Source organism: Cavia porcellus, unplaced genomic scaffold, assembly GCF_034190915.1.
Source record: "Cavia porcellus strain 051 isolate PalLab524CR breed Dunkin Hartley unplaced genomic scaffold, mCavPor4.1 scaffold_18, whole genome shotgun sequence".
In the NCBI taxonomy this organism is placed as follows: Eukaryota; Metazoa; Chordata; class Mammalia; order Rodentia; family Caviidae; genus Cavia; species Cavia porcellus.
Window position 1 is genome coordinate 14045099 of NW_026947501.1, and position 14932 is coordinate 14060030.

Below are 14932 nucleotides of genomic sequence, written 5' to 3' on the forward strand. Positions count from 1 at the left end.
CTCGTGATCCAGTGTGATCGAGGTGTAGATATGGTCAGTTCTGAGTGATAACACAACACAGCATTCCCTACCTGCCTGGCCCTCCTGCTCCTGTCTCTTCTGCCTTTGCAAACTTCTCTCTCAGAAATGTTTCTGCTATTAGTCAGTTACTCTTCATTTATTTGGTCTGTTCTCAGAATTTGCATGTGCATAATTTTCTCTCATTGTGAGATTTAAAAAACTTTCTCTCCCAGAGTGTGGCAGCACACACCTGTAATCCCAGTACTCAGGAGGCCGAGAAAGAAGATTGCAGTGAGTTCTAGGCCAGTCTGGCCTCCACAGTGGGTTCAAGGCCAGTCTGTGCTCCATGGTGAGCTCAAGGCTAGCCTACGCTAGAAAACCAAGACCATGTCTCAAGCCCCACTCCCCATAGAAAGCCTTCTCCGTTATGAAATACATTTGCCATAAGAAGAAGAGTTGCCCAGGAGCTCCCAGGCAGGAGTCAAGTAATCACTACTTCTGCTTCAGAGTGAAGAAGGCCTTTCCCTTGAACATTCTTCTCTGTGCTCAGAAAAAGAGAACTTCTTGTTCTGGACCAGCATCTCCTCCTGTGCTCTTCTATGCTAGGCATGGGATCTTAACCTCTATGGCTATGACCCATTTTTGATATTTATTGGGTTGAAGGATAAAGTGAATTTCACAGTGTCTAAATATTTTTTTCTCACGGAAACCAATTAGTTATTAGACCTCCCCACAAGGCAACCCATTTACTGAGACTCCAGGGTTTTTAATGTCCAGTGTATGTACATGTCCTGCTTTTGTAGTGTACTCATATAGCTGACTTGGAGTGCACAGATTTGATTTCTTCTCCTGTGCCTTTGTTTGTGGGTCATTCATGCTCACCAGGTAGATTCTGTGTGGCTGAGCTAAACCTCTGGGCCTGGTGGGTCATTCTTGGCTAGAAAGTTTGTCATTCTGCTAGTCATGTGGTTAATTTCTCTGTACCCTAAGTTCCAGTGGCACTTTCTTAATGAAGTCCTCCCTGCTTCCCTCTGGAATATCCAATTTCTCTTTCTTTGGGTTCTATGATTCTCTGCCACTCGAGCATCATGGACTTTCTGTTATTTTATAATCCCTAGTCTTCTTCTATAAGCTCACTTATAGCTGACATGTGACTTGTCTCTGCATGCTCGATCCACAGCACAGTGCTAAAATGTGGATGATGTTAGCATTATTTGTTGAATGAATAAATAATTCGAGGTGTGCTCTCAGAAGAGTAAGGCCCCCTAACACCATACATGTACTCAGAACAGCAACTTGGTAACAGTTAAGCCATTGTGGTCTTCTCAAAATAGAACTAACAACTTAGTTATTTTTTTCTTCTGTTTTTTTAACTTTTGGAAGAACTTCTGTCTTTTTATCAGTCATTAATCGATATCACAACCAGGATGGTAGCGAATCTCCGCACCTGTCAAATGGGTCTAATCCAACCTATTCTCGGAACCTTTCAGAATCGAGTAAAAACTCATAGAGAATGAGGAGGATGAGTTTGCAGGATTAGAGGCACAAAGCAGACATATGTCATCGGTACATTTATTGTTTTTTTGAGTGTATTAATGTCCTGGGATGTATCTTAGGAATCCACTCCCCAGTTTTCAGTTGAGTAAACAAAGGCAAAACCTTATTTAACATTTTTTCTTTAGCTTTAGAGAGGAAAGAGAGGATATGGCATGTGTTTTGTATTCTGTGCTTTTCAGAATTGTTAGCAAGTGTGTTTGGAGACAGGGCAGCTCTCAAGGCTCTATATTTTAAACATCTGCTTTTGAACAGTAGCTTTCTCTTCAGAGACACTCATGGCTTTGACATTTGCAGATTTGCTGCAATGGAAGGTCAATAGTCATGCAGTGTTAGAAAGTACACCCCTTTCTGCATGGTCCCTCTGGGGAGAAGTAATTCATACATTTGTTACAGGCCAGACCCTTGCATCAGCCAGGTGGAAAGGTGACTTTTAGGCCAGTGAGCATGGAATTTTCTCACTTCTTCCCAATTAAAAAAAACTGCACTAAATATTGCATTGAAAATTACGGTGCTTGATCCTGTGTAGAGATGTGGGTGTGTGACCCCAACACTGTTTGTTCTGGCAGAAAAGAGGTCCTTCTTGTTCCCTTATTAACTTTGGGGGTCTTCTTTATCTAAGCCTCATTTAAAAATCCCAAGTTTCCATGAAGAGGAGGGCTTGTTTCCTGAGTTGATATTAAAACATTGACTTGAAGAATCAGTTCACCAGAGGGATAAGAGAAACAAAAGAGTACTTTTAATATAGGAGGTAGAGTGCTCAGTCAAAAGGCAAGTGGATTTCTGGGCCGTGTGGTACATGGCTGCAATCTCAGTGCTCAGGTAGCTGAGACAGGTGGTTGCCATGAGTTTGAGGCCAGCCTATCTCATAAGACTGAGGAAAAAAAAAAAAAGGCACATAGAGTAGAGGATGTTGGATGTTCAGTGTGATTACAACTTTTGAAAATGCTATGGAAAGAAAAAGAGTTGGAAACGGAAAAGAAGTTGTTTTTGGAAAACTAATCGTGCTAATGAGTTGACTAATGTCTACGGACAAGGTTAGCCTTAAAAATTTTTAAATACTTTCATGACCAGAAATTAGGTATTTTGTTGGAACTAAAGGCTCCACTGGGTTTTGTTTTTGTACTGGGGTTTGAACTCACAACCTCATGCTTGCCAGGCAGGCACTTAAGCCACTGAGCTAAATCCCCAACCTTTTGTTGGGACTAGAGAATCAAAATACCCTGGACTCTGTCATAACAGAGGCCTGGCCCGGGTAACACCATCAACTGGTCTCTCAGCTTTTCCTGGTACAGTCGAGTCTCTCCAAATGAGTTTTATAGTACCTGACATCTTACTTTTCCCCCTAAGGTTGGTGTCCTTAAGATGAATTTTACCTCCTTCTGCCCTTTTAGAACTGAAAGCTGTAATGTTCTTGCTCCTTAATGCTAACAAATCTGTTCAGTTTTGGTAGATCTTCAGGTGAAACGAAATCAGAATGTTATTTTTTCTGTCTTTCCTGGGTACAGAAGAAGTCTTCCCAGCTTCCTTTGTGCTTAGTTTGATCCATACAAGTTGTTCAGGACATGAATTATAAAAAAGAAGTAATTACTTTGATCACTTTGTGATCAAAGTACTTATATTGTGTATCAGGTTTTTTTTGTGCCTCACCCCCTTGCCAACATAATACCAACCCACTGTTTAATCGCAGCCCAGCTTCCATCAGCCAGATCCCTGCATGAATGTGTGGAGCAGGACAGGAAGCAGAAGCTTGAAATAAACCTTTGCGATAGTATGTCATTATGACACTAAGATTTTAGAATAAATTTGTCACCAGAGCCAGAAAGCCATCCTGGCCTGAAGATTATACAGTGTGAAGGATGGTACTTTTTATAGAAAAAGAACACAAAAATAACCTAACTTTGCAAACTCAACAAAAACTTATGACCATGAAACCTCATTCTAGGGCTTTCCCAGTTTTTGAGGGTGTTCAGTTTGCTGAGAGGCCCTAGAGGTTAAGCTTCACTAGATGCATCATAAATCTGCCTTTCTTTGTAGCACCAACTACACTAGAGTACTTTCCAGGAACATTTTCCACCCCAGGCCAGTGTTTTCTTAGGGGAATATCCGAACCCCTACAAATGTAGGGAATGTTTTGAAGTGGGCTAGTAAATATTTCTGTTTACTTGATACCATTATTTATGATGGTGTCCACATATCCACACCTATATAAGCCCACAGTTTTGAAAGAGAAACATATGTACCTTGGCATTTGGCAGGGATCATCTTCAGTTTTTACCCCCACAAGAGTTGAAAGCCTTTAGTTTTCTGTGATGGATAGATGAACTAATATAGCCAGATGCTCATTCATTTATCCAACACGTATTTCTTATACCTGGTACTATTCCAGTGGCTGGAGGTACCATGATGGCTCTGACTGATGCTAGTTCACTGGCCCATTACTATAAGAATATATGGCACTCTTAGATAATTCTCTCTACTCTGTGGGATGAGGTTGTCCTTTTGAACCAAATGGATTGAATAGCCATTGCCCCATCCTACCTCCCATTTGAGGATGTAGAGAAAATAAATTCATTTATGAAAGTTATAGCCTCAGAAAAAGTGTTATTTAAATCCAAATGATTAGCACCAATAAATCTAAAAGTTCATTGAATAACTCTAAAATAAATATGTGTGGTGATTAGGCAATGTCATAATTGGAAGTAGGAATAGGTGGAAATGAGGTTGAGGGAGACATTTTCTTCTGTCCTTATTAATCAGCCAAACTTGGGAAGTGTTATTTGGCAGTGATGAGAACATCACTGATTACAAAGTGCAGGCTAATGTGATTAGTTTCTAAGAGACATTTTTGCAAGGTGTATGTGCATGTCCAATGAGTCTTTTTCTCATTGTTATAGTTGAAATTTTTGTTCAGTTGTCAAAACCTCATAGCAGTCAAGTAACTTTTGTAGGAATAGTTAAATTCAGAGCCTGAGTACACTCAGATAATCATTGAGATATGAATGATAGTCATGGATTAGCAGCCATTTTTTCTCAGATCTCATGCTGTTTGTATGCTGTTGTGCTTTAAGCTTATTGCCCAAGACATAAAGTTTCAATACTTACATATTTTCCATTTTTTATTTTCAACCCCTTATTTCTCTTCCCTCAAATGAGAGCTATCTTTATAATACCTGCATATTTTAAATGAAAGGAAACATAAATACATGCAAAACAGTCACTGGCTTTTAAGGTATTATAAAAGTGATTAAATTTTATCATGAGGAGACAACCAGCTAATGGTTTTAGTGGAACACATAAAACCTCATAAAATACAAAAGTTAAATTTTGTCATAAATGGAATCTGTTAGAGAAACCAACAGAGTTTCTTTTTCTCCCTGAATAAATTCCAAACAGTCCTTAGAAAATGAATTACTGGACTGCAAATCAGGATGAAATATTTTATAGCCATAAAACTAAAGCGACTTTCAGGCCATTAGTTGGAGGAGAGGAAAAGAGAGAGAGCAACTTGTGAACTCTGTTGTTGTGTCACTGCCAATGACATCGGATGCTTGCATCTGCCACCATTTTAACAGTTTGACCTTGTTTAGAACAATCTGAGTCCAATCGACAGTCTCCCTCACAATTCCCCACCCATAATAGAAAGCACACACCTCTGAGAGTGCATTCAGCTGGAGCTTTGCCAATAGAAGTAATTACACGATGAAACGATTTAACTTTGACTAAAATACTCTCACCAGGTTCTTGGGAACAGTGTGTCTTATATCTTGTTGAAGCAATTTTATATCATGCCTTTAAAGTACAGTAATGGCCCCTTGCATTGACAGAATCCTCGTAAAAGGAGAAGACCAAGACCTGGCTCAGGAAGTGATATTGATTTTCTGAGTCCCTGCTTGAGTTGCCAAAGATACAACACCGTTGTTAGGGAGAGGAGATGCTTTGGCCTTCAATATCACAGGAGGGTTCCACAGTAAGCACAGGCATCAGGAGGCCCTGGTGATAAATAATGCATTTGGGTGATAACTGTCTGTGTTACTGTGTTAGTTTTAAAGTGACTCAGCACTTGTTCATCCCAAAGATTTCTTGATGTTAGCCACCAATTGCCGTAGCACACATAGTGCTCAGGCTCCAGGACAGTGCCTCTCGAGGGTTAATGTACATGAATGATTTATTTTAGGCAGATTTTTCTAAATTTTAATCAGTAAGGACAATGAACAGATTTAACCTCAAGTTAGAGTGATGGCTTCAATTTGTTGCTTAAAGAGAGCTTAAATGTGTCTGCAGATCCGTAACTATATCTAATATAGGTTAAGTTGATTTTTAGTCATTTCTAGTAAGTCCATGTGAAAAAGATTTATAACCTGAGCATAGCTCTGTGGATGTCATTACAGACAGCAAGCAAAGGAAACCAAGCATCCTGATCAGACTCTTGCAAAATTTGCATTTCTACCCATCTCCATAAAGGCATACAACTTCATCTCTACTTTTTCAGCTTTACATTGATAAACTATCCAATTTCTAATGCTGAATGAAAGTAAAATCAATCTTTGATTTTCAAGGAAAATTGAAAGTTACTATTATGGTTTGTGTCTAGATATCCCCCAAAGCCTCATCCAATCATGAGGGTAGGCTTCTAGAATTTGTGATTGATTCATGGTCTAATTGTGGGTGTGACTGCTACACCTACCCTAGGATGAATGTGGCCTGCATACAATATAAAGTACAGAAAGAATTTTCTCTGCATGCTCCTCCCTTTTTGCTCTTGTGGCTTTTTCTGTGTTCACTGCCATGAGCTACTGCCCCCTGCCACAACACCTGCCTTGGAGCCAGCTGAGTGTTGATTGAAACCTCCACAAACGGTGAGCTAAACAAATCTTTCTTTGCTTAACTTTGGGTGTTGGGTATTTTGTCTCGTCAATAAGAGAAAAGTAACTAAGACAATTGCATTTTTAATCTTCTAAGATTATACTAACACTCAAAACTTTTTTTCTTTATGATGTTGGTGGCACATGTGTTACAGAGATGCAGATAGCATAAAAAGCTTGTTGACCAGACTCTTGATTGGACCATTTACTTTTAGGTAGCACTTCAAGTGGGAGTTTTAGAGCAGCAAAGCCAGTCTCTTTAGCAGAAGGCCACACATTATAGTTTCCTAACGCTTAGGATCCACATAAAAATCCTTAGAGAGAGCAACCATATTGTAGTAACCCCTCACTCGGAAGAAAAGGAGGCCAGTCAGAAAACAGTAGGGAAATCTACTGCAACCTTACTAAGCCGAGTGAGAAGGTATATGTTCATCAATTCCTCTAACAAACAGGAGGAACAGGCAACTTGGCCCCAAATAGGTACATATGCTGTGCATTGCTTAATTTTTAGGAAAGTCATTAAAATAACAGGGCTTTTGTTATAACACCTTCATTTAATGAACAGAGTGCTGTCCGCTTGGTGGTCTATGTGCATGGTGTCACTAGAATTGTGTCATGTCTAGCTAGCTTGGCAAATCATAATAACCCTGATGGAGAGAAAATAGATAAAGGTAAGACATTCCTACCTCAGCCACTTCATACTTTAAACTGCTAAAGGCCACTGATTACTCTGGTGTAGGCTGGGAAGGCAGGTACTTGGAGTCAAATTTAAAATAAAAGTTTTAAAATAAATAGGAACAGGTCTTAAGTGACACAGTTCTTAGTAACCAAAAGAAACTACAGATTTGAAAAATTAGACCAAGACGTTAAGGTAATGTTAGACCAGAAGGAAAGAGAATTTTAATGTGGTAGAATGAAGGGGTAACGATAGATGTTTTGTGTTTATACCTCGATGTGTGCAACCCTTGAATAAACCTAGGTACATACAAAATGAGGAAATTCCTTCTTTCCTTCAGGGCAGACTGATAATACTTTCTTCAGTCTAAAATGCATATTGATTTTCTCATGAAGCTAAGAAAACTTACTTGTCTAGAAAGCAGCTTTGTTTAACTTTACGCTCTACTTTTGTAGTAAGATTTCCTCTTCATCCTGTGTTTACTGTGTGTCCCATCCCATCATCTGTTTCTTTGGCCATATTCAATTTCATTATGTTTTTTATGCAACCTCGTGCCTTTAAAATTATAAGCCTTTATTATTTCCATCAGTTATCTGAATCTCTATCCTTTCTCAGAGTCATATGTAATCTGATGCCAACACTCTAAGGATTTGTTGGGATTCGTATGGAAAGCTCCTTAAACTGATAGGTTTCAGAGATGTGCTAGCACAGGGCCATTGAGTGCATTGCTGCCTGGTCTGTAGTCCTCAAAAAGACTCCAGGCACTCATTTCAGGTGGAATGAAAGATTCTGCCAATTCTAGCAACTCCTAACATTTGTGAATGGTTGCTCTGGAATGCTGGGGTTTTCAGGTACAATCTTGTACTTGCCCTAAACGTTCTGTCATCTTAGATAGATGATCTAAGGATAGTTAAGGGTCCATTAGCCTGGGGCAAATGGGGAGGTGGTGCCCTCTGAAACTCAAAGGAGGTCATTTAAGGACAAATGAAAGATAACACTAATTCATAGAGTGGGTAATAAAATGAGGGACCTCATTATCCTAAAAGGTGATACTGGCAGGAAATATAAATGGATTTTAAAAGGGTTTGGACAAATTTATGAATGATAGATTCATAAATGGTTCTAGAGGAAAGTGGGATGCAGTCAACCTTTAAGGTACATGTCATAGAGGAAAGTCATGCCTTCTTGGACACTGCTTCTCAGAGCTTTCCTTGACAATAGAACTCAGAGTTGAGGGCAGTAATTCAGAGTCTGAGTCAGTCTACTCCTAACTCAGAAATACACAGTCAGCATGATAATATATTGGGGAAAGAATGGGTTTTGAAAAGTGATAAAAGAGGTATGAGATGGGTTGTGGGCCCCTGTATCATACTATCTTTAATCATGCCCAGGGGAGCGGTCAAACCTCTGGAAATATAGGGATGCAATGTGATACGTATGGTTTTGACTATCAGAGAGGCTGTATCTGCACTGTGCTCCAAGTCTAGTGTATAATGTGCATTAAAAATCTGACTGTCTGTTCCAGGACTATAATGTCTTCAGGTTCATCTGTACTGTCACAAATGATAGACTTTCCTTTTTTTCAAATATATCTGAACAGGATTCTACTTTGTATACATACATTTTCTTTATCCTTTCGCACATGAATGGACACTTAAGTTGATTTCCGTATCTTAGCTATTCTGAGTAGTGATGAAATAAATATGGGACTTCTGATGTCTCTTCCACATAGTGACTTCATTTTTTTTCGAATATATACCTAGGGTGAGATTGCTGGGTCCTATGTAGTTCTATTTTTAATTTCTTGAGTTTTTCCCACCAAAATAACTGTTGGACGTAGAATGTTGGTTCATTAGCTAGATTTAACCGCTCTATTTTACATATAATATATAGTATATATTATTTAGATCATGTATTTTAATTATATTATATAAATGTAGTATATATTATATAAATATATATTTATTATATATTACATATATTTGGAACTAAATTTGCCCTTATTAAAAAGTCTAATGTTATCTGTTAAAAACATTTTAAGTATCATTAGGGTAAGTAAATCAATGGCGGTGGAAGTTACACTCTACTATTTTTCAAGCACAATTAACAGGGCTGGGCAAGTGGTTTCATTATATCACTAAATAATCCTGCCCATGAAACGGTGTATTTTAAAACATGGTTATGCATAAAATTTGGTAAGCTGACATTACTTTGCAGAGATTGCTTCTAAGAGGAGCATTACATATTGCAATTTCTGAGACTGCAGGAGACATTTTGTGTCAACCCTCCAGCCACACCACAGCCTCTGCTGCCACTTTGAATCTTGGTGCATTTAATTTATAGAAGGCAAGATTCTCAACAGCCCTGGACTCTTTCTAAACTTCTCTTTGAGGAAATGGTACATGTAATGAGAACTTTCCATTAGCATTGTTGCCTCTACCATCCTCCCTAAGAATTTGGAACTTGAGAAAACTACAAAAAATTAAACAAAAGTCTTTGTATTGCTAAGGATGGTGAGATTAGAAATAGATGACACTTTTGTTTAGGGACTTTTTACTTGAAAGTTCTCAGAAGCAAGTGATTAGTGAGATATCCCTGGGACAGAGATGGATATGATGAACAATATTTGGTTTTCAACTTTAGGTTGTTCTTATTTGGTGGTGTTCCATTCTTTTCTATATTAACTAAACTGAAATTTCATGTTACACACACGCACACACACACACATGCACATATACACACTAGCTTTGCATTGGTGGTTCTTCAGGAGAAGGCAAGAAGGACAGAAAAGAGGATTGTATGATAAAGTGGCTCAATGAGAATGACCAGGAAAGTAGGACTTCCCTCCTCAAACACTTCCAAATGTGTTAGGGATCAAACTAGTTTCTCGTGTACAGGGCTGCACTGAATCATTTCATCAGGAGATGTATGGGGAAAGATGGTCCCAGAAGAAGGCAAAAATCGGGACAGATTACTTAGATATTATCAAATTGAAGCTTGTTTAAATAAATTTGTATATAAAAACCCAAAGATGGTAATCTGTTACTTTCATATGGACGCATAGACCAAAGCAAATAATATTAGTAAAATCTCTACTCAATTGTTTGTATGCCACTTAACCTTTACAAAATGCTTTCACTTCTGTAATTCTGTTGACTCAGCCACTCTCTGATGCAGCAAATTACAGAAATTTTATTTTTCACCAAATTTAGGTACCCAGAAATCCTATTTTTTTAAAGTTATACTTTCTTATTTGCAGGTATGTCTTGGCTATTTGTTTGGGGTTAAATACTTGATTTGCAGAGCTGCTTAGAAAAATCATATGAAATGAATGTTGGTTTTGTTTCAATTTATGAACTGTGATATTCAACGTTAATATAGAAAATGTAGACAGGACATTTGCTGAGCCAAATGCACAAGTTTCTTGTATCTTGGACACACAGAACAATATGTAGCTTAGCAAACAGCTTAGCAAACAGCTTAGCAAAAGTGAATCAAAGTATCTTTGCAATTCCTGAAGAGGCTTTACAATCTATATAAACATGAACCCTAAACCCATTGGCAAATAGATCCAAGCGCTTTCAGGAAGATGCTCCATTTATACATGGGAAGTAAAAACTGAAGATAAGATAAAGGGTCAACAACACATGCACACAAGATGGTATTACTCAGAACACATAATACCATAATAAATGATTGTCCTGACATTTTAGTTATAGACATTTAATTTTAATTTCCTTGGCACCTGTGCTGCTTTTCTAAGGACAAGTCATGCCAGTAATCCTCTCAGAATACTTTGGGTTATATATATCCTTGTGCAAGGTAGTCTCTATAAAATGATGGGGGCAAGTTCCTCTGTTAACATTCTACTTTATGCCAACTAGAACGAGTCAAGTTTTATCAGTAGAAAGTGAAGTTGTCTTATCAAATCATTGCTGCAAACTGGCTGGGTAGCCATGAACAAGTTGCTTCTGTTCATCCATTCACTTATTCTATCAGTCAGTAGATATTTACTGATTTTCTATTGCATTTAAAGCACCACATTTGCCAAAATGGTCAATAAGATTACAAGAAAACATAATCTGCCCTCAAGTAGATAACCATTTGTCATACCTGAACTCAAACTAAAAAATGGGAATGAAAAGCTGAGAACAGTGCCTTGCATTCAGTGGCCCCTCCAATAAACAAACCTAATAAATAAAAAAGGCAAGTAAAAAGTAAGAATTATACACATATATACTTCTTTAATATACTAATATATATATATATATGTATACTTCTACATAACTGAGAGCTTATAATAGATGAATCATAGTATATATTATCTGAAAATTAATTTCTTCTCTTAAATATACATCTTAAGCAATATTTAATACTAATATCATTCTTTCATGTTTTCTCACAATTTAAACACTCTAGTTTTCTCAAAAAATCCTATAGTAAACAGAATCTGTGGTAAGTAAACAATTTTTTTATTTTTCCATCCTCTAGCAGAAGTTTGACAGTTTCCTTGGTAACTTTTTACATATTTATTTGTGCATATTTTATTTAATTATATAGAAAATTTATTTTTGTTTGTTACACATCAGTAGATTGTATACGTGAATGTGTACTCATGTGTGTATGTTTGAATATGTATATAAAATGTACTCAAAGCATTGTATGATGGAAACTCTTCAAATCAATAGAATTGAATAACACAATTTGTATACTATGTCTTGGTGTAGGTATATAAATTTATTCTGCTTTTTTGATGCTGATACATAACCAAATTATTTTCAGTATTGTTAAAAACCAGTTTAAAAGCAATGATCTACTAAATGTATTTGTCTTTTATCCTTGGGGACTGATATTACTATGGGATGGAACAATGATTATTAATATCAAAGAGATTCTTTGTTAATAAATATTGACAGATTGTTTTCCAGAAAAAGTTTAATTATACATATTTAGCCAGAAATATATAAAAGGGCACTTGCCCCCCTGTCCAGTGTAGTACTAAGCCGGTGTGAGCTTCTCAGGCGCTGTCTTATGCTATCAGTAGTACATAGGTGCCTTAACCTGGATTCGAGACTCTTCATAATATGGATTTAGTATAACAAGAAGTCAGGGCTTCTTCCCCATTACTGTTCAGTCCTACAGAAATCCTTCGCTTCAGCTGAAGTAGGTATGTTGTTTCCAAAGCCAAATCTATCATCTTCTATTCTTCAACTTTTGCTCAAGTCTATTCTTTCACCTTTATCTGGATTCTTCTACATTGTCCTGCCTCTTTCTGTTAAATTTCTCTGTGCATTTCAAGCTGTGTTCTCTTTCAACGTTCCTGAAACCATCAAGTATGTGTTCCTGTTCAGTATTTATTCATCATATTTTACTCATGCCTATCTTGTTGTACTTCTGTGTAATGCCCTGGTGTGTGTACAGTTCTTTGTGTATGTATTTGCTTATTGATTACTAATAGTGACATGACTGTAGACAGAGGAACTTTTTCCATTAGATTTTTTATACTAATGCTTCATTATTTAAATCAAATTGAATTAAGGGATCAATGAAAGAAAGATCACCATTTATTCAGTGAATGTAGGGAAAGAGGCAGAGGAAACATTTAAAAATGAGTTATTTCACTTTTGATTTACTAAGAACATGGAAATTCTTTTCTATGAAAATGAAGAAAAACAGAAGATCACAGAGATCTTTAAACAGCATCCATCCTGAACACTACTGGGCATCCAGGTGGCCTGTAAAACAGGAGTTGGCTGCATGGACTTTGGAGGAAGTTGAAGCTTGGACTAGAGACACAGACCACTCTCAATTTATTTCATAAGCTTTTATTTTGAGGTTATAGTAAATAAGTAGCACATGGATAATAAATAGCAGAAATGATTACTTTTTACATGTAAACACTATCCAGAGTATAACTGTTGGAGAAAAAGAAACTGACTAAAAGCTTTCAAGTTCCCCTTTGGAATCATAGAAGTCTATGTCTCAAATGAAACAAGTTGATAATGGTTGTGCGCGCGTGTATGTGTGTGTCTGTGTGTGTGTCTGTGTGTGTGTGTGTGTGTGTGTGTGTGTTTATGAATCCTTTTCAGGTCTGACTGATATTTAGTAGCTTCTCCATACCTGTAAAGCTATCCTAGTTTTCAAAATACTGAAGCTTTCCTTATTGGATGATAGATTATTTATAACCCATATTTCCACGAGTACCTTCGAGCCACCAAACTCACAGCCCTATACTTTACTTTGATGTCAACTCTAATGTTAGCACTGGGCAGGTCAGACCCTCCAAGACATGTTTTTGCTCTGAGCCTAGTGAGGTCTGGCACAGCTAGATCTTCATGCCCAGACGCTTCATTATCACTTTACAAAGTTCAGATACAGCAATGTACAGGCCCCCCTTCCTTCCTTGAGTTGTTCACAGAACGGAAACATGAACACTCTTCATCTATAAAGCACCACTCAATCCTACAGTTGCACAAGCTAGCAGAGTTGGAGAATAAGAGATTCACTGACCAACTCATAAAGAAAAATTTCCCCCAAAGGGCAAATACATGCTGGCCCTGTTTGTTTCAATATTTGCATTTCAAAGTGCCAAAGGTAGCTTAATGCCAGGTCAGATGAGGAAGCAAACCCATTTGTGAATTTAAATCTGATTTGTTTTAATATTTTTTCTTTTAACCAAGAAAAGCACTGAAGGAGACTGTGCAACCTGCTGGGGTTATTGTAATTTAATCTGTCTATTCTTTGTAATAAAAAAGCTGAAGAAATAATAAAAAATACCTATTGATCCTTATTTATTGACTTGCTTGTGAGTATAGTTAAAGTTGACAGAGATCAATCACAATAAAGTTAAATGGATGATATGGTGTGACACCACCTGAGTTAGCAAGTAGAGTTTTAATTATGAGAATGTTCACATTTTCCTGTATGCATATTGGGGAGGAAGGTGATTTTTCAACTAATTATGTTCTCGGTGAGGACTTTTGCCTCAACTAGTGTTCTGAGGTGGACTCACCAAGCACATTGATCCAGTAACTGCAGTCCTTATGGCTTCTGATATTAGCTGTGTGTCCAAGAACATTGGAACTGAAATATTTATAGTCCCATATGGGGAGAATTATGTACCTATAATTGTTAGTGCATAAAATAATTGTTATTTATATCTTTCAAATCTTTTTTAGCCCAAAATATCTCAGATTTTAAAATCAATAGTATTAAAAGAATTTAAGAAAATTGTATTGTATTCTTCTGAGATATAAAATAATAAAAATATTTTGACGGTGCTAGAAAACATGTCTTTTGTCCCGTGTATGGGCTTTTCTTTTTCCAGTCCTCTTTGAAAGCACCAAAGCTGACAGAGATGTCTGTGTGTTCTCAAGGAATGTGTGTTTCTCTGATTCCCTTTTGTTTTTCAATTGGTTGCCATTAATTTTAACTTTCCTGGAATTTTCTGGGCAATAGGGAGGGACCTCTGAAGGGAAGCTCTGGTGCTTTTTTGAAAAGTGTCCTGGACTGGTTGTCCATGTTGAAACATAACCTGCCTGCATATAAAGAGATCTTCATATTCAAAGACATTTGCTAGTTGGTCTAAATGTAGGAAGTACAGGTCACAGTTATTTCCATAAGAGGCGTGGTTAGTGTTATTTTCACCATTACTAAAGCTGCATGAAAACAGAAAGTTTTGTGCAATAACTCAGTTTATATTTTACATGAATATCACCTCTAGAAGAGAGTCCCAGTCTCTGGAGAAACTGAGAAATCCAGGAGAGTTAAGTCGTATTTTAGTGAATGCTGGCTTCAAGCTTCCTGTATTAGCTACTTTTCTATTATTGGGAAAATA

General features: G+C 37.2%; 1 long non-coding RNA gene across 5 annotated transcripts in view; it reads left to right on the top strand.

Annotated features, from left to right (window-relative positions):
• Positions 1-14932, top strand: part of LOC101787473 (uncharacterized) — a 523418-nt gene that overhangs the window by 347888 nt on the left and 160598 nt on the right. The gene's annotated exons all lie outside the window — the stretch shown is intronic.